General features: G+C 29.0%; 2 protein-coding genes across 4 annotated transcripts in view; one reads left to right on the forward strand and one right to left on the reverse strand.

The window, feature by feature from the left end:
* LOC142327594 (uncharacterized) overlaps window positions 1–9,697 on the reverse strand; it is a 105,071-nt gene extending 95,374 nt beyond the window's left edge. Inside the window, exons 1-3 of one of the 3 annotated variants that reach the window (XM_075370773.1) lie at window positions 9,574–9,697; window positions 4,057–4,264; window positions 1,271–1,472 (exon numbers count right to left, since the gene is read on the reverse strand). The gene's annotated coding sequence lies outside the window, so the exon portion shown is untranslated. The remainder of the gene's footprint in view (window positions 1–1,270; window positions 1,473–4,056; window positions 4,265–9,573) is intronic. The other 2 variants (XM_075370775.1, XM_075370777.1) reach the window with 2 other exon arrangements.
* A 6,878-nt stretch (window positions 9,698–16,575) lies between these two features.
* LOC142327593 (uncharacterized) overlaps window positions 16,576–26,684 on the forward strand; it is a 40,100-nt gene continuing 29,991 nt past the window's right edge. Inside the window, exons 1-2 of the mRNA XM_075370772.1 lie at window positions 16,576–16,790; window positions 18,265–18,393. The gene's annotated coding sequence lies outside the window, so the exon portion shown is untranslated. The remainder of the gene's footprint in view (window positions 16,791–18,264; window positions 18,394–26,684) is intronic.

Here is a 26,684-nt window from a genome sequence, read left to right on the forward strand (position 1 = left end):
ACGGGCGCTGCTCATTGTTCAACTCCGAGGCACATTTACGCCTAATCATATCGCGGATAAATATGACAAAAAATAAAACAACCTAAGTACAATTTATTATTTTTTAATTTCTAAGAAATGAAAATAATAAAAAAAATTATAAAAGATAATTTTATAAGATGCCAAAAAAATCATATGCATCAGGCTCCATAAAATAATTTTGCAAGTTCAATTCATTTTTAGTAAAATGCCTATAATAATTTTACGACTTCCAAATTACTTCTATATTTTTATGAAGAGCAGCCTGAGGTTGTAAATGCAGAAAAAAAAGTTTTTGTGAACGGAACAGTCAAGGGATCGATTACAATTTAAATTAACGGGTTGGCTAATTAGTTTTATTTTTGTTACGAGTTAGTAGTTGAATAAAATATAATGAAAAAATGTCGGCCTATACCTAGCGCAAATATAAAACAGAATAATATTTCCTAAATGAAGCTGAGGAAACATATACGACGGAAAGAGTGGTAGTGTCAATGGAAAGTTCTGGGTTTAATCCCAACAAGATTTGGTATTTTTCATACCCTACAAATCTATGAATGATGAAGATAAAAAGTAATTAAGTGAAATGCTAGAGCATTACGTCATTAGATACCATAGGCTGTGAAATTACGCAACGAATACCTTTGTTATAAATAAGCTCTTGCTTAAATTTGAGTCCTGGTTCCACAAACTATATTTTTTTCAATATTTTAATAATAATTTTTCTGTTAGATTTATAATCGCAGTTCTCTGCTGACGGTTCGTTCTTCTGTAAAAACAGCACGAACTACTACAACTGAATAGTTTGATATGTAACAAGTTGATCCGTCTTGTTCAATAAAGGCGTACTATTTTTCACGATCTGTTAACCGAATGTACAATTATTTTAAAATTGTACGGTACACTTTTGTATTGACGGTCCGGTTAAAAAAAAATATCGGCCTCGATATACGATTATCAGAAACAGTACATAATTTACCGATTTTCTAACGAAATGGACGTTCAAACATTCAGTGAGGATTTTTAGCCACCCGCTACCTTGTATTTTGCGAATCGCAAACCTTGTATTTTGAGTTTGAAACGGACTCCGTTGTAAAAAAACGGCGCCGTTTTTTAACCGAATCGTGTAGTTTATTTTTGGGGGATACTATGTGGCCGGTGTTAAATAGAAAATGCAGTACGTGATAAAAAACAAAAATAATAACACTTATTTTAAGCTATATTAAAATAATATTAATATAAAGAAACTTACCTCGATTAATAATGAAGGTCATTAAACACCAAAACAAAATAAACAACGTATAAGAAATAGTTAAACAAGAATGACCGCAGACACGAGGATCCAAATTGAACTGCATATCACAGGCCATCTGTAATGTCGCTAGATTCCATAAGCTTTCGTTCTCTGCCACGCACGTTATTTCTCTGTCGCTTCAAACAACGTCCGAACAAATCTGCAAAATAAATTATGAAAATTGGCGCGCCAACTAAAATGTATTACCTACACTGTACTGTTTCTCCTCTCATAATAACAACCGACAGTATAGCATTAATGTTTTACAGATTTGAAAACTTTTAATTTTACAAAATAATAACTGAAACCAAATTTTCGCTTAAACCTATGTATACAAAGTTAACAAAGGAACGTAACCAACGTTAAACTGTAATGTTAAGGTTTTCAGTTATTTCCTTTTATTCGAACCCGGGACCTCCGGATAAAAGGCCCCGCAATTAGTCGAAAAATGTTTGAGATATGGATGTCCGAATAATCGACGTTTTAACAAACATTAATCTCAGATTATATTTAATTTGAATCACAATTTTGTAACAAGGAAATCTCTGATAATTCGAGTACTTAAACAAGCAATAGTTTATGTAAATTTTACGGATAAATAAAATATGTAAGTCCGGTTAACCAAGAGTCGGATGTATAAAATCAGTGATTATTTTACTAATTGTATTATAACAACATAAAAAAAATTAAAATAAACAAAAAAGTTATCAAGTATGATTTTTAATTTTTTAACACTAATACATAAACGATAAATATCAAAGTTCATTGACCTTATAAGTTCATTGACCTTGTTGTCAAACAAAGAATTTAACACGATTTAATTTTTTTTTTTTTTTTTTTTTTTTTTTTTAATATATAAATATAAATAATAGTAAAATAATAATATGATTTATTATTAAATTTAAAAAAAAAATAAATAATAAAAATTTTACGAAAAATATTAAAAATTATTTTTTTCATTCATCTTCCTTACTGGTTAGCTTGGAAGATATTCTATCTAAAAGTGTTGAATAACTCAAGCGCAGTGATTTACCTGATGCCGATCTTGGCGGCCAAAGGGCCAGGGGGGGAAGGAAAAGTTAGGTTAATTGGCAACATAGCAGCACCTGTTGTAGTCACAATGTTAGAGCTGTGTTAATATAATACCACTCCGTATTAAGAATAGTATTAGAAGAGAAGAGAAGTAAGAGAGAGTGAGAGAGAGACCCTCTGTCTCGCTTCCTCTCCATCACTGATCCCCCTACCAACCCCTCTCTCAATTTCTCTCCATCGCCCTCGCACCGTCTCCCACCAAATCTCTCTCACACTACCCGCTCTGTCTCTCACTCGACCACTCTCTCTCCCAGTCACTCTCTCACTCTCCCCCTCCGTCAATCTCTCTCGCTGTATGCGGTGGGCTACTTAAACATGTTTGTATTTTTTCAATTTTCTCACTCAAAGTGCATTTTTACAAAAACTTTGTAATAAAAAAAATTGACCATTTAAGGTTTTTGCCGACGAGAAGAAAAGTTACAACGTCGTTTGTAGTAATAAAAAATTACGCGTATAGAATTTTATTTCGAAAATACGAGTACACCGTTAAATTATGTTACTTCAATTGTTTTTAAATTTCAGCGCTCCTTTGATCAGCTAAACAAACATAGTTTTTTTGTAATTTATTTATTTCGCGTCGTTTATTATTGTACGTAATGAATTAGATGAATTGTAACCTATAAGGAATGCCGAAATTCAAACCCAGGATTTTCGGTATATCAGTCGGTTAATTTACCAACCGATCGATCTGAGGGTCATTAAAACTTTCTTAAAAATAGTTTTCCTCTAAAAGAATGATCGACTATACATTTTCTACAATTTTGTGATTTTTTTTTTTTAATTTAGCTTAAAAAATATAAATTAAACACGGGAAATGTTAAATATAAAAATCTGTAATGAACTATTTGTTGTATATATCTCGTTGTACTGTTTACGAATAATTTCTGCTTTAAATATTATGTACGCATAATTAAGATGATACACGATTATACAGAGTCCTTACCGGGTGTCGACTCATATTATAAAATATTGGTTGCCTTCTACAAACTCACTACCTATGTTTTTTTTTCCTTTCTTACTTATATTATTAAATATATATATGTTAAATAAAAACTACGCCGATAAATTTCTAAAAATATTTTTACAAATTTATTAAAACGATTATTTGTTACTTTCTTTCCTATCAAAAAATATTTTTTTTCAAATTTTTGTGTTATTCCCGAGACATTCATTTATGAATATTTAACGACATTAATTGAGATCGGTGAATAAACGGTAAGCTATTTAGGTGTCGAACCCAGGACTCCAGTAAATATATTCTTAAATATATTATTCTTATATATTATTTATTATATATTTATTTATATTTATTATATATTATTCTTAAATATATTCTCCGGTATATTCTTTATAACGATACAGATGCGAATTATTTTCTTAGCTTCATTCTCGTTACCCGACTTAAAACATAATATATTTAAAACGAAATACATCTAATAATCACTCACGAAATACTCTTACAAACATATAACTTGTTTATTTTTTCGATACTGTTTAGCCGCTATTAAGAGATAAATAAACAAATTTATTATTATTAAATTTATTTTGTAAAAAATTGGGTTCTAACATTTTTAATCTAATAAATAATTTGAATAACACATACACAGAATAAAACAACTACCAATAATATTAAAAAAATAAATACAACTCACCTTAATCAGTAATAAGAAATATCTCAGTAAAAAGATGTAAATTGGATGACGTCAATGTTAACTGGAAGCATTACGTATTCAGTCGGCTATCTACCGATAATTCCCGCCAATAACTAACCACAAAACAAAGCATCTCGGTGAATTTCTTTAGTTAGACTCATCTTCCCCCCACTACGGAATCGACGTCATCGAAAGACATCCGCTAATCCTACAAAAGGTTAACCCATTAGCAGGAATTATGGGAATTTAATGAATTGTTTGGCAAAAATGATTATTTTTAGCTTAGCGAAATATATTTTTATTCTTGTTATTTTAATTTAAATTAAATAAAATTTATATACGTAGATTACTTTATAAAAATAATTTGCTTTCAAGTAAGTACCGTTACACTAGAAAAGGGGTTGCTCATTTTTTTGTATACTAAATTTATTTTTATTTAAATGTGCTCTAATAATTGCTACTTATTATTTCGGATATCAATATTTTATTGAAGTTTTTTGTTTTAAAAAATTTACGTTTCTGTTAACAAATTGTTTTACCTGTGTCTGCATTTGGTGATTAATAATTTAGCTATCTATTTTAGGAAGGTAAATTTCCTTTTATTGTCACCGTGAAATACTTTACAAATATTTTCACACTTTTCTTGAAATTTATATTGATGTGTTCTGCAGATCGAAACGGTCGGTTTTTACGTTAGACGGTCAGATTTATTATTAATTTTTTTATTCGACAAAATTTAGCCAAAATTTTTGTTCTGACTTTTTTTTCACCGTGATAACTTACAAATTGTACAACATAATAAATGAAAACGACTTTTAAAATTCGCCTGTATGTGTTAGCTAAAAAACATAGCTAACGGTACATAAACGGGTAATTATGAGGCTTTCAATTATTTAATTTTATCTAATATTCAATTTATTATATATAATTACAACCGCGCACGTAAACATAATGATTGCACGTATACAAAAGCACATTCGCGTGCTTGTTTTTATACTTTTTTTTTGGTAAATATAATTAACAATTAAAAATGTAATGTTGCCGCTTCAGTGCCACAGAAAACGTGCTTTGCTTACTAAATCTTAAACCAAAGTCTTGGGTTCGATTCCAGTTTAGTATCTGAAAAATTTTCCACAACTAAACTGAACCGCAAATTATTATAGATATAAAAAAGATTAACAAGTGGTATGTAAGGGGGTAATGATACGATTACACTAATTATAAATTTATCTAACTTAGCCGATTACAACGTTTACTGTAAGCAAATCTACAATACAAATACGCACGCGCCCAAACACACACACACACACACACACACACACACACACACACACACACACACACACACACACACACACACACACACACAGTAAGAGAGAGATGAGATCTATTTATTTATTAATAATACTAAGATTAAGTAATGTGTGAACTAATCTACCTTCGTTTAGACATTTTAAGTTAAACTTTTTTCTTATTAGCTGTCATATAGCACAAAAAATTTAATTTTTTTTTTTTTTTAAACTTAATTGTACGAAGTAAAGAAAGTATTGTGATCGCGAAAAATTTCGTTTTTCAGATTTCAACGGAAATATCCATCTTGACCGTTCCTGAATCCATTTTGAATAGTTTCGGCATGACGTCTTTACGTACGTATGTTATCTCGCATAACTTAAAAACGATTAGCCGTAGCATGTTTAAATTTTGGATTTAAGACTGTTATAACATCTAGTTTTGCACCTCCCTTTTGATTGCAATCGACCGGGCTAAAAGTGTCCAAAACAGCCCAAAATCAAAAAAAAAAATTGGATTCTGGACTTTTTCTTAATTGCAATAATAAATCCTCATTGAGAGTTTTTCAACGATATAAGTGATAATTATTTTCATCGGTTCCAGAGTTATAGCCAAATAAAATTTTAATTAATGAATTATTTGGATCTTACAAGAGGAAGGCACCTAGGTTCGAATCAGACTTCATCTCTCTTTTTTTTTAATTTAAATATATTGATTTATTAATAATTATTAACATCTGATTTAAAAAAAAAATACAATAAATTATAATTCAATAACAATAAAAAAACATTTTTTAAATGAAAAAATATCAGAAGTTAATGAAATAAAATTTTATGTACATTTCATTTAAAAAAAAAAATGCGTATATGTAATTTAATAGGCGTAAAAAATGAAGATATGTGATGTTCTCATCAGATTTTTTTTAGCCTCTTAGACCAACATTAGGTATTGCGTCAGAGGATAAAATAAAATGATACAAATTTGAATTTTGTAGACTGTGAAAATACCATGCCTGACCGGGATTCGAACCCGGGATCTTCGTAGGAAAGACCGAGACGCTACCGCTCGGCTAAAATGTTAGTGTTCATTTAGTGGCATGTTACTAAATATTATCGTGTCTCATTTCATTTTTTTTTTTTTTTTTTTGAAAAAAATTGTTACTCTCTTTCGCGTTACAAAAACAAATACTCAATTAAACCATTTTTAAATTAATTAAAAAATTTGCTTTATTTTTGTCTTAATATACACAAGTTAGGTTACCGAATTTTCTTTTTTTTCTGTTTGAAACGACAGACCGTGATGAGAAAAATAACGATCACACACACAGCGAGAGAGAGAGTGAGAGAGTGAGTGAGAGATTTTATACACACACACACACACACACACACACACACACACACACACACACACAGAGAGAGAGTGACAGAGAAGCACGTAGCTAGGAGTTTTTTCGGGGGAGGCTAAGGGGGCTGATGATGATGATGAGATAATAGTAATAATAATGAAAATAATTTTATATTGAAACTGTTTTTTATACTTTACTGCACTTGAAAAATACAAAACATACGCTTAGATTTAATACATCATTTACTACGAAAATAAGAATCATAATATTAGTATATCATTTTTTTCATAATCCACATTTATCCTTCACACTCATGTACGCATGTGTGATGAATCCATAACTACGCCCGACAGCCTTTATCATAATAAAGAAAAATAGCCTTATTCTCCCTCACCATTTTATAACTGGTACGTACAATTATAAACGAATCTACTACGGGAATATCTACACAAAATACTTATGCCGATCGTGAGAAAATTTATAAATTTAAAAAGTCGCATGAAAATACCTTTCATTCATTTACACGAGGTGAATTGACATATGCGAATTTCGCTTGCGGTGGTATCTCGAGAACGGTTGGACCTAGACGCATGAAACTACTGGCTATCGTTCCAGGAACTTGGAAAGTACCCTTTTGAACAAGCCTTTCAAAATTGCGTTAAAAATCGTCTAGACGCGCCGTTTTTTGAGATACGCTCTTTTTTAGAAATCATTTAATATAAGATATTACCAGTTTCTTATGTATAATATATATAAGATAAAGTTCATTAGCTATCTCAACAATAAAAAAAAATTTAAAACCTTTTATCACATATCTTCCCGATTTCGCTGAAAGTAATGATGCCCGATTTATTTTCAAAAATCGTTATAAATTTAAAAGCGATCAGAACTGTTAACTGAACGGTTACTAGATAATAAATACTTATCTGTATTTTATTTCATCATCAAATACAAAAAATATTTGAGAAAAGGACGTATCTCGAGTACGGTTGGACCTAGACGCATGAAACTACCGGCCATCGTTCCAGGAAGTTAGAATGTTTGTCCAGGAAGACACAATTAGTTTGTCCTGGATAATCTCAAGATCTAACGGGCCGATCTCAGAATCATTCACAATTTAAAAATGTCTTCCTGAGTGAAAGACCTATGATAATTTCGTGACACTGCCTATTCCCCTTAAATTACTATTATTCTGATAGTTTTACTACAAAATCTAACAGTACGCTAGGAATGTCTCAAAATGAAAAACAGTTTACCATATATATTTGTGATGCATAATTCCTTCTTAAACACATAATTAATTAGATAAATCACTGCTGATAAGAATCGCTGAACCCGTTCCTGGAATCAAACCAGAACCTTCGACATGTTAGCAGGTTGTTTGATCCAGTCAGCCCACTGAAGCGATTTTTTTGTGCCTTATAATACACTTTAAAAGGAAAATCAATTAAAAAAATTACCGGTAAATATTTTTTTAAATGTTACGAATAAAATTTAAAATATTTTAACGCTCGTTCTGAATATTTTCAAGGAAAAATTAATTTTCGTATAATTTACGAGTAATTTCTGTTTAAATTTTTAATTATGAGTAGTTAACGAGATGATTTGTGACCGAGAAGATATGCCGAATGATGCCGGGATTCGAACCCAGGATTATCGGTGTATCAGTCGGTTAATTTACCAACCGATCGATCTAAAGGTCATTAAATCTTCCTAAAAATCATTTTCTTCTTTAAAAAAAAATGATCGACTATATATTTTCAACAATTTTACGATTTTTTTTTTAATTAACTAAAAAGTAGATAAATTAAATTTGGAAAATGTATGTAATGATACCGAGCCCTTACCGGGAGTCGAACTCTGAACCTTACGTGAATTACAAAGTATTGGTTGCTCTTTTACAAACTCACTACCGATCATATTTTAATAAAAAAATAATTGTAAGAGAGGAAAGAGATGTTACATAAAAAGATGTACATATTTATGTTTCATAAAAAGTACAGCCAGTAAATTTATAAAAATATTTTTACAAATTTATTAAGATGTTTATTTGTTACTTTCATTCCTAGTAAAAATAAGGGTTTTTCAAACGTTTATTGTATTATTCCTGAGTGTACATTCATTCATTTATGAATATTTTTACGACACGAATGAGATCGGTGAACAAATAGTATACTATTTGGGAGTCAAACCCAGGAGCTCCAGCAAACAGTATATTTTTGATAATGTTACCGATGCGAATTCTTGCTTATCACGCTTCATTCTCGTTACCAGACTTACAACTTGTTGATATATATAAAATTAAATGTTAAATTCCATATTTCAAAACTGTTTCTTTTTGGAAAGAAAGTACAGTTAAATTCGATATACCATATATTTTATTTCCTTTGTTAATTAAGGGTCAGATAACCAAACATATAACTTGTTTCGTTTTATTTATTTTTTCGATTATGTTTCTCTGCTATTTGATACAGTATTAAGATAAATAATTAATTTATTTTGTAAAAATAAACAAGTGTAAACTGGGTTCTAACATTTTTAATCTAATAAATATTAAAAAATGGAGTATTTGAGTACACTAATTTAGTAAATACAATGACTGGTAGTTTATAGTGTGTAAATAAAGACGGTTTTCTGTGTAATATCGCACTTAATAAAATCTTGTGTGTGTGAAATTTTATTTAAGGTAACTTGAAGTAAATTTACATTATACTGAAGTATGTTCTCTTTAGTAATTCTAATCTTTCTATGAAAGAATTTCTATTAAAAAGATTGCTTAATTTACTCGTATTTTATTTGAATAATACAAACAAAGAATAAAACAATTGCAAATTATTGTTTAAAAAATTGTAATAATATTAAAAAAAATAAATAAAACTCACTGTAATCAGTAATATCTCAATAAATAGAAAAGTTGGATGACGGTTACTAGTGGATTAGATAGGTTAAACACACTGTTCCCTCGAAGCATTAACTGACTGTGTTTGAGTAATCTACCGATTATTATCCGACAGTAAATACAAGACAGACGGCTGGTTGCGTTTCAAGTTTTTTACTTACACTCATAATGTTTCTCTGCCTTCGCACCACTACGGCAACGACCTTGATTGACATTCAACAAGCACTATTTTTAAACAACAAAACTATGATGAAAAATTATCATCTAAACTTTGGTTCGCAAACTGTTTAATTCACTATCAATTTTTTTTTAACAATAGACCATTATGCGTTGTCTAATATTAAATTATTTTTGTTATTTTTAAAACTTATTGTCAATCTTGCGGAAATTATAATTACATAAAATATTAAAGAGAATAACTTTTCACTTAAACTTTGATTTTCACTTATTTAATTACGTTTAATAATCCGTTTTCCTCAGAAAATCACTGAAATTAATTTAAGATAATACAATTCTAATTGAAAATAAAAATTTAAAGCATTTTTTAGTGAAAAAAATTATTAATTACATTTAAAAAATAAATTTATAATAAATTATATTGAAAGTAACACCGTATTGAATGCAGGTATTGAATATGACTGATAAAAGTTTCACATGTTTAGCATACGACGAGCCCCATCTTAGAATTCCAGCAATATTTTGGTCATCCCTTGCCGTAAGGGTTGGTCATATCAAAAATTGTTTCAGACAAAAGTTTTAGGTAATTTTTAGAGGACTAACGACCACTTTAAACCGATTCGATACTATGCCTATTAAGGGGGATATAAATTTTTGTCTCGTAAAGTATTATAAAAAAAAAAACCCCTTCGCACGCCGGAAGGCGGAGTTAGATCTCACCGGTGCTAAGTAGGAGATAAAAAATATTTCCACCTTAAATTAAAGAAAAACTTCAAATTTACTCAATACGACAATGGTTGCAAGTGAAAAAAGTTTCACATGTTTAGCATACGACAAGCCCATCTTCCTACAATTTCCTTGCCGTAAGGGTTGGTCATATCAAAAATTGTTTAAGACAAAAGTTTTAGGTAATTTTTAGAGGACTAATGACCACTTTAAATTGATTCGATACTGTGCCTATTAAGGGAGGTATGATTTTTTTTGTCTTCAAAACCCCATTTTTCCACCCTCTGGGTTAATAGTTGGTGATATCAAAAAAATTTACTTATATAAGTTTTAGGCCCTTATCCAAAGAATAGTAGGAACTTTAAACAAATTCGATATTTTACTTAATAAGAAAGTTATAACGATATATTGTTTATTTCGAAAAAACACCCCATTTCCAACCCCATGGTCCGTTTTTTCCCATTAATGTATTCGACCGAGAGTTTGGATTTTTGGTTATAGTTCATTATTTTGTGAAGAAAAACAATGACACAAATAAATAAACAATATGAAAAAAAAATTTAAAACATCGCTCTTAAATTAAACTCACTAAAAATAAAAAATAATTTTAGGACGGTATCTCAGAATGGATTTGACAACAAACTTTTATTGTGATATTTAAGATTATGTGAAAGTCGTAGCTTCAAATTAAAAATTTGATGTTTTTGCCAATTTTTTCTTATGCGTGTGTGCCCCCCCCCCCCACTCTTTAGGTCATTCATCACGCATAAGAAAAAAATTGGCAGACATCAAATTTTTAATTTGAAGCTGTGACTTTCACGTAATCTTACATATCACCACCAAAGCTTGTTGTCAAATCCATTCTGAGATACCGTCGTAAAATTATTTTTTACTTTTAGTGCGTTTAATTTAAGAGCGATGTTTTAATTTTTTTTCTTTCAACGTTTTATGGCATTTAATATAAGAGTGGTTTTTAAAAACTTCTTTTATATATTTTTTATTTTCTGTTTTTTACTCTTCATAAGTTTATAATTTACAGCTGCGCTAGCGCACAGGTTTGAGCGTATTTATCGAAAGATCGGATCTGTACGTTTTACGGTGGGTGAGTGCAATCAAAACATAGGACTAAACGATTTAATTTCCGGATATTCAACATCCGGTCGATCAAGAGTGTATGCGATGCGTTAAACACTTAGCACTCGACCTGCCGATACATACGCCGTTTGAATCGTGAAAATCGGACGAGCGGTTGCCGAGATGTTACGGCAACCGCTAATTGAAGATTTGAGTTGATTCTCGTTTTGGACAGAAATTTGTTTAATTTTATATTTTTGGTTAGTTATAATTTTATAAATTACAGTAATAAAGTGATGCATTTACGTTCTAACTGTGTAACCTTGAACGTTTGTATGTAGTGGAAATGAGGAAGGGAGGATTCGGTTTCCTAGCAACCGCTGTTGCCAGACTTACAAACAGACGTTGGCAGATACATAGCTGTCTAACCTTGAAAGGTTGTAGTAGACGAGTGAGGAATGGAATTCGGTTTCCTAACAACCGTTGCTACATATGTTACATATAGATAGACAGCGGGTGAATAAAAATTGTTATGTCTTCCGCGTTTACTAAAACAAATACTCTACTGACGGGTCAAAATGCATCTATTAACAAATTTGAATCGACAGCATATCAACCTTAAATTATTTTTTATTTTTTTTATTATGAAATTAATATTTTAGCATATTCAAAATACAAAGGCTGTCTGGGATTCGGCACCTTTCAGCAACATTTTTATTTTAAAACTGATTATTAAAATAAACACAAGAGTCAACATTGTATTAATCTTTTATATTATACGTATTTTAAAGTTTATGTAATTTAACATTACATATTGTGTAGGGTGCTGATGAGATCATAAAATAATAATAATAATAATAATAATGAAAATTATTTTATATTGAAACGGTTTTTTATACTTTCTTGCACTTGAGAAACGCGAAACATATGCTTAGATTTAATACATAATTTACTACGCAAATAAGAATCATAATGTTATTATATAATTTTTTTCATAATCACATTATACTACACACTCGCACATTTACACTCCAATAAAAATTATGAATTATTATAAAGCTAATCGTCGATTTTTATTTCTCGCCATAATATCTAAAACTTCATTAGGATTAACAGTAATATCTCTATGTACTGACAAATAAACTAATGAACATAATCGCCCGACCACTTCGTTCGGGACTATAGCCCTCTAGAGAGAGAGAGAGAGAGAGAAAGTTTGGTGAAGATAGCTCAGTAGTAGAACATTTATTGTCCAATCCGAAAGTACCTGGTTAGAATCCGTAAATATATTTTACCCTCCTTAATGATACTCGCAACAATTCAATTGTAATTAGTGTCTCTTCTTCAGTAACGGAGTCCGAGAAGAATGATTAGGTGCGGTGCTAGTGTCAAAACTCGTTATCTACCGTTCGGTTCAGCAGATTATTTAGTATCTTTAATTATATATTTTCAAATTACTTACTGGTAAGCTTTTGAGAATGGAGGTACGGATAATCGAGATTTTGATAGATGTTAATTAATGAATATGTTTATTTTGAATATATTTACTTTTCTATTTTCCAACAAAGGAAGTTTTTTTTGATACTATTAATAATTCATAAAAGTAAATTTTACAATAAAAAATATGTGCATATTTTACGGATAAATGAATGCGGAAGTCCGGATAATTGATAGTCGGATTAATAAAATTACTGAGTATAATTGTATCATTTAAGTTTTTTTGTATCGCGGTGATCGGAGCGGAATTGTAATTATATTAATTTTTTAGGAGCATAGCGTGGTCGTTGTTCGTATAAATATAAATTCTTAAGTACAGCCTACAATTAAATTTTTACTTAAATTATTATCTAATAGTTTCTTTTTTATTATCTGCTTCTACAAATCGTGCTTGTCTATGTGAAAGAGAGATATATAGAGGGAGAGGAAGAGAGAGTATGAGTATGGACGTGTTTTTTTGACCCATTAAAAGTAAATGTAAAACAAATGTATTTAGAGAATTAAAACTAGAATTCAGATTTTTAAGGAAAATGGAAGAAGTTAATGAATCAGTTTTTCTGCAAGGGAAGTAATTTTGTTAAATTGATTTAAAACAAATTTTAATTTTCCTCTTTTACAAAACAATTCAAAATGTATTTTTATTTGTTCCAAGTTATGTTTAAAAACTTTTCCAAAATTCTACTTATCTTTTGATCTCAGTGTGTTTAATTAGTATAACATGTTAATTAATTCTTAACATTATATCTTCTCATATCTTTTATAGTAGATCATTCTTTTTGTTACTAAATTATAACCAACTCAGCAGTGGGAGGGAGGTTTGGGTAAGACGATACCCTACAACTCCTTACCGTTGGATTACTCCACAACATTGTGCAGAGTAAGATCCTGGAAATTGAAGATTATAAAGTAAAATGCTAGTGGCCAAATGATGAAGGTTACAAACCCCTGGCTAGCCTAGTTGTACAGTGAAAATATTCATGATGCTTCTTTTATATGTTATAGTAATCTTGTAGTAATGTTCTTTTAAACCATTGATTCTCAAAATTTTCACCCACTGGCCCATATTGAAAATCAAAACTTTTCTAGTGCCCCCAATATTTTTAAACTTACCATCTGTTAAAAATAATAATTGCAATTGGTGTTTTTAAGATACGCTCTTAAAAACAAATTGCAATTAGTTTTTAAATGTGGCATAGCCTATTTCTAAGTTGAAACTTAACATTTTAAATGAGCAATGAAAACACATATTTAATCATATTTAGAAGTATTTTTATTAAAATTGCTTTCAGAAAAATGTTAATTGTGTATAGTTATGTAGCAATAGTGATAGCATATTAACAATTTTTCTACTAGTGTAGTAGGTATTTAGTTTGAAATATCAGAAAAACATAATTTTTGCCTTTTTTTTTTTAATCAGTTAGCCTTTTTAGACTGCCTGAACACCCCCAATTTTCTGTGAGCCCCCCAGATTGCCTCCAGTGCTTACAAGGGAGCATTATCACCCACTTTGAGAACGGATATTTTAAACTCATTTTTTTAGGGTACAAAATCATCAACTTTAATTTGTAACATTGTAATTCAATTTCTAAACTTTCTGGTGTTTTTCTTTCTGGATTTCTTATCTTATTTTACTGCCTAAAAGTGTTAGTTATTTGCTCTATTTACATATTTGTATATTTACAACTTTTATTATTTTTTCCTAAGAAATTCTATAGGCCTTTCGAACAGTATAAGACTTAAGGCAAAAATACTGTTTTTTATTGTGGTAATTTCACTTTTTGATTGAATATAATATTTATAAATAATACTTCATGATGTTTTTATCATAAACTATCATAGAATTGAATAATCCAGCAGAAGTAAATGGGTGAGTTCATAGGTGGTTCTGTTACTTAATGGGCTTCAGTTAATGTGAACCATTAAGTGTCTTCAAAATAACTGTTTTAAACTATATGACTATGTGCAATCATTATTTTAAAAAAAACAAAACTTTTCAATGTTTTTTCATTGTTATGAAATGTTTTTAAATGAAATTCTTTTCATGAAAACGCTTGTACAGATAAGACGTTGTCACAGTAAGACCCAACTCTGAATTAGTTATTAAATGTACTATATTTTTTGTTCTGAAGAAGCCACTTCTGTTATAGTTTAAAAAAAAGTTTTGGTTTAAGTTAAATTATAGAAAATATAGTTTAAAAAAAATATAAGTCTTAATAATTCTTGAGTTTTTGATAAAGTTATTTTAATTTGACATCTTAATAGGGATGAAATTATAAATTGAATCTGCATAAGATCTTTTATTTTGATGTTCCTGATAAATTTGGTAATTACAGTCATTCAATTGGGTGGTTCAATGTATAAACGTGTGAATCCTGTTGTCAGTGCAAAAAAGATGTGGACTAATAAATAAAATAATGTGTAGGATCAATAGCCAAGAGTGTCATAACAGATTGATTCTGTTTTGTTTCTGATAAGCTAGACTACATTTCAAATGTTTAAACATATCTTGTTATTTAATTTTTTTGTTTGCGATCAGACCTTCAAAGGATCACCCATGCATAGTTCCTCGGTTCTTTCTTTTCCAAATTGTTTCATTTTTTCCCTAAACTTTTCTCTCCTTTCTTTGATCCATTCACTGTGTTTTCTTTTCTGTTTTTGTGGAAATGTAGATTCATCCACTAGTTTTCTGAAAGATTTCATCAAAAATTATTTTTTTGGAAACATTTAATAATTTGAGATGTTCAATTTTTTTTAACTAGCTTATTTGGTTTATCTTTTCTCAAAAAAAGTTAAATATTTATTTTATTAATTTAGTTTCTGACATTCGATTTAAGTGACCATAAAATTTGAGTTCTTTTTCTAATTGTATGTTGGTAAATTTCTTAAGATTTGCTTAATTTATAAATATTATCTTTGAGTTTTGGCCGTAGAGTTTTTTAAAATAATTTTTTTTGGCAATTACTAGATTTAACTAAGCAGCTCTGTGTAGGCCTTCCATACTATATAACACCCAACACGTCTGGTAAAACTATGGTTTTATAGTGTCTTAATTATGTGCTTTTTAATAAGAATCTTTTATTCTATGTTTCTGTAAGATGAAAGCCACTTTCATTTTTGTGTTCTGGCTTTTATTTCTTTTTCTTTCTAAAAAATTCAGGGTAATTATTTTACCTAAATATTTAAACTTTTCTACCCTTTTGATTGTAATTCTGAAATTTTCATGGTTTGGATTCTACTTTTATTATTGGAATCTATTATATGAAATTTGTAACTGGATTTTGTTTGCATATTTTTCTAATTAGGTATAATAATCTTAACTCTTTATTAGGTTTTGATAAGTTCCAGAATAATATTGTTTTTTAATACATTTATAACACTTTCATTTGACTTGCTTCCCGCGTTGATTTTAAAAAACGCGTTAAATATGGCAGCCGTTTAAGATTATTTTCTACATCTCCCACAAGCAGCGAGAAAACGCGTTAAATACATCGTGTGACGTTCTTGTTTATAGTTAGCGTCCTTTTTGGTGGCAGTGTTAACGGCTAATAATATTGAATTTAACGATGCAGATTAATTTGTTAGTCTAAATAATCTTACTTGAATGCTTACTAAGATAAATAATTTAATAGATCTACTGACTGATTTTGCAAAATACCAAAACAAATAATATAAAGTAAATAAAATGAATAATGAAATACTATTTTCCGCCGTGGTCCTTTACTACAAGTAAGTAATGACATATAATTTTCTTAATTGTTTTTAATATGAATGTGAGTTTTTGAACCCCATTACTTATTTACTGTTTTAATTCATACTAATTATGTTATCTAAATAATATAAAACTGTAAGTGACAATACGTTACGTTTGTAGTTAATTTTGACCGATCTTTTATTCGAAACTTTTATACTGTTTTAATATTTTTTGGCTCGTGAACAAAGTTACATTTTACTATTCATGCTTGTTCTAACTTCCATGTTAATAATTATTTTTAATTAGTAAGGCATATTGATTATTGCTGAATAATAAGTATCAGATTTACCCAGCCTAGCTATCTATTTACTTACACAAATGATTTAAATGTAAACCTGCATAAAATATTTTTTTAAATATTTTTTTTTTGTTTACTTTGCAAAATATTGTAGGCTGGTTTTTGTGAAAAATTTTTATACAATCTTAGGTGTGAGCCAATTATTTTTAAAAATTGGATTAATTAATTTTTATTTTTTATCTATGTTATTTATAGTTACCATGATTTTCATTTTATGCAAAAAACCTTGTTAATTATTGTTTTCTTTTGTACTTTGCGATAATTTACTGAAACAGTTTATCACAAAAAATAGCCTAATAGCCCAAATAACGAAGGTGATGCATTTTTGAACAGGATTTTAACCTGTAATGAAACTTTGATACATCATTTTGAGCCAGAGTCCAAGCGTCAAAGCATGCAGTGGAAACTTCCTGAATCACCTGTCCATAAGAAATTCAAAACACAAACACATCGGCTCGTAAGGTCATGTTAACTATCTTTTGGAGTGCCCATGGTCCGATTTTCTGTGATTATTTGGAGGAGCAATACACTATCAACTGCCTATATTATCGACCATGATTGAGAACAAAGTCAAGCCCAGGTTGAAGAGGAAATGTCTGTGATGGCAGAGGAAAGAAGGGCATGCTTCTTCTTCAAGACAACACTCAACCCCTCATATGGCCCAACTGACGCTGGAAATTATTGGCAAATTGGGTTAGGAGTTCCTACTTCCTGACCTTGCCTCTTCAGATTTTTATGTTTTTGATCTGATGAAAGAAGCTTTGCTTGGCATCAAATTCAATGACAATGACGAGGTAAAGAAAGAAAAGTATAAAAGTGGCTTTGAGATAAAAAATGGCTTTAAGACTCGTAAAAAAATTGGACAAGTGCAATAAAACTGATAGGGATTACATTGAAAAGGAGATAAAAACATTGTATTTATATGATAAACCATTTTTGCTCTACAGCTCTGTAGCATAAGATTATGGGTGTCAGGAAAAACTAATCTTAAAATTCGGTGGGAACCCTGTTAAAGTCACATAATAATAATTTAACTGTGGCTGCACTGTTAATGTGTATGGTGAGTGTATTAGAGATACATATATTTTTATTTTATAAATTATACAAATAATCATAAACGTATTTAATTCATTTTTTGTTTTTTATTGCAGCCAGTAGATTTAGTAAAACCAAAAGAGGAACTGCTGGATATTATTAATGATGATATTGAAAAAGATCCTTTAGCAATTGAAGAGACCAACTTGGTTAAATTAGAAAATGTAAAACTTGAAAATGAAGAGGTAAGGGTATTAGATACAATGGAACACCAATTACCCAGATGGACCGTTGCAAGACCAAAGCTGGATAATTGGAAAGGATAATTTAAAAAACTGCTATTATATATGATGTACATATCATTCTAATATTTAATGGGTAACACGCTAAGGAAAAAAGTATATAGAAAGATAAATGTATTTCAGTAATACTAAAATAAAATTTTGAATATATGTACAGTGTAAGAAAAAAAAAACAGTAACTGGTATAAAAAATGCTATGTGTAGAAATTTTCTTTTATGGTTAGTTTAACAAATGCCTAGATATACATATTGTTTTTGCTAAATGAATTACAAAGAGACAGTTAAAAAATCCTGTAAAATAAAGATTGATAAAAAAGTCCTTTTGAAGAAAAAATTTATTTGAATAGTATTTAAATTTTTAAAATAATGTATTAATTTTTTTTTAAATTACTAAGAAGTGTAGTTAGTTGGATATCTGGAAAATTGGTGCTCCACTGTATTAACTTTTCATTATGTAAATTTTTGATTACATACAGCTTATTTCAATGTGTGTGTGTGTGTGTGTGTGTGTGTGTGTGTGTGTGTGTGTGTGTGTGTGTGTGTGTGTGTGTGTGTGTGTGTGTGTGTGTGTGTGTGTGTGTGTGTGTGTGTGTGTGTGTGTGTGTGTGTGTGTGTGTGTGTGTGTGTGTGTGTGTGTGTGTGTGTGTGTGTGTGTGTGTGTGTGTGTGTGTGTGTGTGTGTGTGTGTGTGTTTAGCCCACCAAGCTGATATAATGGTTAACTCATTGGAAATCAGTTGTTTAACAGTTGAAAATTGTTTAAAACAATTTTCTTCTTTTTTTGGCCTATTTTTTCTCTTAATTCTTGGATTATTCATTCAACCTTGTTGTATGCCTTTTTCTAACTGAATTGTGTATGCTACTGTTGTCTGGGATTCTGTTATTCAAAAATTTTTCAGTAAATATTTGATATGTAACTGCTAAGGTTTCAAGAACAGTGAGTAGCTTCCAAAATAGTAACCCAGGAATGGGTTAAGGCATTGTCAGAAAATCACTACTCAAGGGACAAAACTTATTGCAGTAAAGTAAAGTAAAATAGTTTACAACTGACAGCAGTAGATTAGAGTAGTAACATACGTAACCAATAATGATGTTAATAGAAGCAGTGTTAAAGGTGACATTCAAATAACTGCAGTTCAAGCTCTCTCAGTTCAGTTCTATGTTTCTTACCCTATATGTGTAAATATACTTATTAGCATTTTTGCTGTGTGCACCGCTTCATCAGATGTATTAACCTTTTAAAAGAATTTAAAACTTTATTAATAAAACACATTAAATACATTGATGAAAAGTTGTGTACCACAAAAGTGCTAATTTGCAAGAATTAAAAAAAAACCAAGCAGTATGAGGTGATTTTATTTTAGTTATAAATTTATTATCATTGTATTATTTATAATATATAATTATAAGTAATATTTTCTTTGTTTTATTATATATACACTTAATAATCTGCAGATGTCCAGACTAAAAGTAAATCTTATATTAAGAATAATAACTAATCTTAATATAATTTAATAACTTTCTTCTTTTTTTTAATAAACTTAGCAACTCGGCATGTTTTAATGTAGGTTAGTCAACTTCAGTGTATGCACCTTTTTTAGCTGGTCAGATGCCTAGACAATAATCTAACTGTTGCCAGGTGTTTGGGAGCATCTGCGGCATTATTAGACCAACCACCTTTAACAATTTTTTATGTTAAATCATTCAAATCTCAAACTTTTCTTTGGTATAACTTTTAATAAAACCCAAAGCAAAAACGTCCAGAGAAGTGATATCTGAGAGATATCACTGCAGTTGGACCTTCTCATCTGATCCAACATCTGGCTAAGTGTTGTCCAGGAACATGCTAATTTCTCGGTAAAAGTGGTGTGGAGCACCATTTTGTTGAAAACTGAATCCTTCAGGAATCTGAGGAACAGCAAACTTTTGAAACATCTAGACGTGTGTGTGCCCTGTCACAGTGGACTCTATGAAAAAAAAAACAGTTCTGTGACATCATTTTTTCCCATCATAGCCGACACTTACTTTCAGTATGTTCCTTTCATTCTTGATTACTGTATGGAGTTTTCGGTACAACAAATTTGACAGTTGTCTTTAATTATCCCAAATATATGAAAAGTAACCCTCATCACTAAATAAAATATTATTAAGATTGTTTTCAATATGGTGATTATCTCTGCAGCAAACTGATATTGCGGCAATCATTTGGTTTAATGTGAAGAAGCAGTTGTAATGTACACTTGCAAATGGAGCGCTTATGACCGATGTCGTGAACAGTAGAAAAAGGAATCTTCAGCCCATAACTAGATCGCGTAATAGACTTATCTGGCAGTATATCGCTTACTTGATCCACTCTCATAACATAACAAAAAGAAAAATTATGTATGTAAATTGTGTCAAAAGTCATTTAATTTCAGATGCAATTTAACGAGGCATCTTAAAATGCATAAAAATAAGAAATATTATGTTTGTAACTTTTGTCATAAGTCATTAAATTCTGAATACCGTTTAAATATCCATCTTGCTACTCATAAGAAGGATAATAATTTACATATATAATTTACATACAGATAATATAATTAAATACAGATAATATAATTTACATACAAAATTATGTATGTAAATTTTGTCAAAAGTCATTTAATAACAAAGGCAATTTAACGAGACATCTTTATATTCATAAAAATGAGAGAAATTATGTTTGTAACTTTTGTCAAATGTCATTTAATTGTAAAAGCTATTTAAAGAGACATCTTAATATTCATACAAAAGAGAAAAAATATGTTTGTACCTTTTGTCAGAAGTCTTTTCATCAAAGTGGTAATTTAAAATCACATTTAAATATTCATACAAAAACAAAAAATTATGATTGTAATTTCTGCCAAAAACGTTTCAGTAGTATTTCTTATTTAAAGGTGCATATTAATTTTTCACACAAAGGAGAAAAATTATACTTGTAACTTTTGTCAAAAGTCATTTAATTATAAATCTTATTTAAAGATGCATATTTTTAATATTCATACTACTGCTGGTGTGAAAAATTATATTTGTAAATTTTGTCAAAAGTCATTTAATTGCGGAAGCAATTTAAGGAGACATGTAAATATTCATACAAAAGAGAAAAAATATGTTTGTAACTTTTGTCAGAAGTCTTTCGGTGAAAGTAATGCTTTAAAAGTACATTTAAATATTCACACAAAAGAGAAAAAATATGTTTGTAATTTTTGTCAGAAGTCTTTTAATCAAAATTCTGCTTTAAAATCACATTTAAGAATTCATACTAAGGAGAAAAAATATATTTGTAACTTTTGTTAAAAGTCGTTCAATAATAAGTCATTTAAAGAGACATCTTAATATTCATACAAAAGAGGAAGATTATATTTGTAACATTTGCCAAAAGTCGTTTAATCGCATTTGTGATTTAAAAAAACACATTTATTACCACTCTAAAGAAAAAAATTAATGTTTGTAACATTTATCAAAAATCTTTTAAGTTTTTTAAGTATGGCACTATTGGTGTATAATATTATTTGTATATAAAAAATCTTTTGATAGAGTTTAGAAACGTTTTGATAACAGTTAATCTTAATCTTATTCTTATTAGAGAATCATTATGAACTTTAAAAATCTTATATTAAGAAAATTAATAAAGGAAGAAAATTAAAATAGCATTCTTTCAAGTGTGTGTAATTTAAAATTCATATAACAAAATTTATTTAATGTTTATGATTTAACATTATATTTTTCTCATTTTTGTATGGTACAACTAAAGATGGAGAGGTTTTTCTATCTTATATGCTTCAAACACAGATTTATATATTACTGTATTTTATAATGTGGGTAGTTTATGAACATTTTAAGCCCAGAACCATGGCAATCAGAAAATTTGGTGTAAAAAAGAGTGTAAAGTTCTTAAGTGTGACTTGTTATATACAAATCACAAGTTTCATGTGTTTTTCTTGAACATTTTTTTTCTCCAGTGCATTTTCACAAATAACCATGATCTTGAGAGAATTTAAAGCCTCGTTCTGATTTTATATTAAGTTAACTTTTATAACATGTTTTTTTATTTTAGTAATGTTTTCAAATAATAAAACCATACAAGAAGTGTGTAATCTCATATCTGTGCCTGTTATCAATATTGACCTAAAAATCTTTACTAGCTTTTAATTTATTACCAACACACTTGTAAAAAAATTAGTCCTTCTTTCATGTACCAATTTCTTTGAAAATGTCTTATTGTTACCTCCTGGTTGTGAATTTTCTCTTTTTTCTTTTGTTAACCTTGAAAATAACCAAAAACTTACATTTTGAAATATGTGTCTCAAATCGTTTGAGACACAAACGATTAGTTCTATAATGTTTTCAGGTATATTCTGTTTACGATAGAAAAAGATTTTGGAAAGGATAGGAGCTGCAAACCTAAACAATAGAGGGCAGAGACTTGAGATGCCAGGTCTCTCACCTTGCTCTGAAATTCAATCTGCACCTCTACTACTTAATTTGTTATAATTTCGCAAATATTATGAATTTATACTTGAAAATATATCTAAATATTTTTGAAACTACATACTGCCAGAAAATGTAAAAAATGCCAAAAAACTTCTAAGGAATTTTTTGTTATATATTTGAAGAGATTTATATTTAAGCTTTTTTTTGACTGATGAATTAATTCTATAAGATTGTTAATTTTTAGAGATTTTGGTTTGTTTTTAATATCCTTTGGAAAAAGGACAAATATTAAACAGGAAAAAGTTTTGTTTGTCTTTCCATAGGAAATATTTAATTTGTTTCTCTGTAGGAAATAAATAATCCTGTTTTTTATGCAATTACTTTAACATTTCGATTTGAATTTTTGCTTCTTTAAAATTGTCTGCAATTGTTGCCCGATCTGTTGTAAAAGCAAAATAATTTCTTCCTGGTTTGTCCCATTTGTAAGCTAAACTTTTTTTTCTACCACAACTAGTTTCAATGTTTTCTCCTTTATGCTTCTATGATTATCATCTTTTAATTGTATTCTTTATACAATTAAAAGTGTCAACAGCCTCATTACCTTATGTTTAATTTTAATGGTTCTGAAAATTCAAAATAAATTAAACTTCAGAAAAGGCAATGAAAATTGTTTGTTCAGTTTAAAAGATTATATTTTATGCAGCTTATTAATTTTACACACTTTATTTGTTCCGCACAAGATCTTCCCTTTCTAAACCACCCTGATGTATTTAAACAATTTGGAAAATACATCATTGATGTGCTTTTCTATTCTATTCTCAACAATTTTATAGTTTACTGAAAGAAGAGAAATTCCTTTGTAATTAGTAACTTCCATTTTATCTCCTTTTTTCTGAAGAGGATGAATTAGGACATTTTGGTGGGATTTTTTCCCTCTTTAAAATGTTTTCCAATAATTTTCCTAATAGATCATACTTTAATTAATATGATAATTTTAAAAATTGCAAAGTTTGGGTCCTCACCCAAATACTTTTATTATTTTTTAATTATGTATTCTTTATTTGGGAATTTGTTTTTTCTAGTTTAGTTACTGGTTCAATGCAACCTTTCTCTGCGTTTTTTGCAGTTTGAATAGTTTTTTTATATAATAATTTGCTAAAAGTTTACTATAACAACTTTATATGACTTTAAAAATATTTTTTCATCTGTAATTTCTTAGAAAATAATTTTCTTTATGAAATAGACTATTTTATTGTAATAAAAAGCTCAGTTTATATAAATTTCAGTTTTATAAATATGTTTATAATATATAAATTGTGATTTTTATCTGATCACAGAAAACCAGGATGCTTCTTTATTTTAAATGGTACATCATTCCTTTTCATAAAAACAAATCAATTGTATTTTAGTGTGACTGAATGAAAGTTTATTATTTGTCTTGTACTAGTTATGATGATTAAAACTAAATTAAAGCTATCCACTTTGTCCAACCTACATGATGTAAGTGGTACTAATGTGTGCATCTTTGGGGTTTGAAATCTTAGATTGGTTTTGAATTTGTTAACACATTAAGTAGATTATTTATTTAAGTGCCTACAAATATTTTCAGCCTGTCTATTTTATAAAAGATAAAATATGATTTATCAGTATCTTTTGTATTTTGAAATGTTTTTTAAAAATGACGTGTAATCTTACCCTTTCCATTTAAACATTTTAGTGTCCCAGCCATGGGGGGGTTTGAGTGTGGTGGCCTCATATCAAAAAATTGATTGTTATGAACTGTAGCATTTGTAAAAATTTCATTATTCCCTGTGTAATGGTCGAATAGTTATTACTGTGTGCATACACTGCCTGTACTCCTTATTCTTATATGTCATTGTTGTGTAATCTTACTTTATTTTCTTGTTTAGGCAGTTACAGACAATTTAAAGATAATTTGTTCCAGCATTTTTTTTTTTATGTCTCGACTCATTTTCTTTCCCATTTCTCCAGTCCATTTCTTTCCACAGCCATCTTCTTTTTCTATTTCTTAAATCATGATTGAAAATTACTTGTCTGAAGAGATCCTGTTTTAAAAATCTTTCTACAATTCCTACTTCTTGGACATCCTTTTTAATTGCTTCAATCTAATTTATTTTGTTTTTCTTTCAGCAGAAATCTATTAATTTTTTCAGTGTTCTATTATATATAACTTGTTAAAAAGATGTGATAAAAGAAACAGTCTTTCTTCTCAATGCTTAGTAAATGTTTTCATATTTAATAGAATAATAATGGAATTGCAATTGTTGGAAAATGATTAATGTTCAGCAATGACACAAATTAATAAAATAGTGAAACATTAGCAGTTTATAATCTGTACAATTGAAGAAATCAAGATTATAAATAAAAAAATTGGATACAGTTTTTACAATTTTTTTAAATGAAATTATTAATAATTAATATTTTTTTTCCAGCAAAAATTGTTTTGTCATAAATCTCTTTTTCTATGTATAAACAACAGGTACACATGAGTGATGTACAAAAATACATTTGTATGCTGTTTACTTTATTTTTCTGTATTACAACAATTAATAAAATATCAGTGTGTTATTATGAGTTGTACCTAAGATTGTACAAAACTAAACTTCATTTTCATTCATACATATCATTTTCTGAAGTAATAGCTTATGGTGGTTCCAGAGGCTAAACAGAAAAATATAATATATAAATTTATATAAAAAAGGTTATATATATATATATATATATATATATATATGTCTCATTAAATATATAGACAAATAAAGAGGAGTATGATGGATCAATGATGTGCTGGAAAATGATAAACGTTCAGTATTTTCACCAATTACACTACATGAGCTGAAGGTTTGCCCCCTGTCTTTGTCAACCGAACTGTAGACTGGCTTAGGCTAGATGGGTGAGCAGTGTTTATTGTACTATCTAACCAGATGACATCATCTGATTACTAATAACATAACATGTTTGTATATAAAATGCAAACACAACAGTAGTACAATACTAGTACACTAGACAGAAGTTTGCAAGGAGAAAACTTTCAGCTCGTGTATTGTCATAAAATACCAATAAGATATTTGGATTTTATAACGTGTACAATTTAATACATGAAAATAATAAATAAAAAAACAGGGGTTAGATTTCTGATAGTTTTTGTAATTCATAATTTGTTTCAGCAAAAACGGCTGTTGTTAATAGATCTTTACGATTACACATAGTTACCTTAATATGTGGCCTATAAGTCTACCTCTTCTTTAACTATATTTTTCCAAATGCCTTCTTTCTTCATAAATTTGCCACAACACCTATTCATTTGTCACTTTATCCACCCATCTGATTTTTAACATTCTCTTGTACAACTGTATTTCAAAAGCTTCTAATCTTTTCTTCCTGGGTACTCCAATCGTCCAAGTTTCACTTCCATGTAAAGCTACACTCCAAACATATACTTTCAAAAATGGTTTTCTGACATTTAAATTAATTTTTGATGTAAACAAATTATATTTCTGACTGAAAGCTCATTTTGCTTGTGCTATTTGGCATTTTATATCGCTCCTGCTTTGTCCATCTTTAGTAATTCTATTTCCCAAATAACAAAATTCTACCTCCATAATTTTTTCTCTTCCTATTTTCACATTCAGTGGTCCACCTTCATTATTTCTACTACATTTCATTACTATCATGTTTTTTGTTTTTTTTTAATGCAGTAGTTCTTGCGTAGGACTTCATCCATGCTGTTCATTGTTACTTCTAAATCTTTTTTACTCTCAGC

This window comes from Lycorma delicatula, chromosome 7 (genome assembly GCF_047948215.1).
Source record: "Lycorma delicatula isolate Av1 chromosome 7, ASM4794821v1, whole genome shotgun sequence".
In the NCBI taxonomy this organism is placed as follows: Eukaryota; Metazoa; Arthropoda; class Insecta; order Hemiptera; family Fulgoridae; genus Lycorma; species Lycorma delicatula.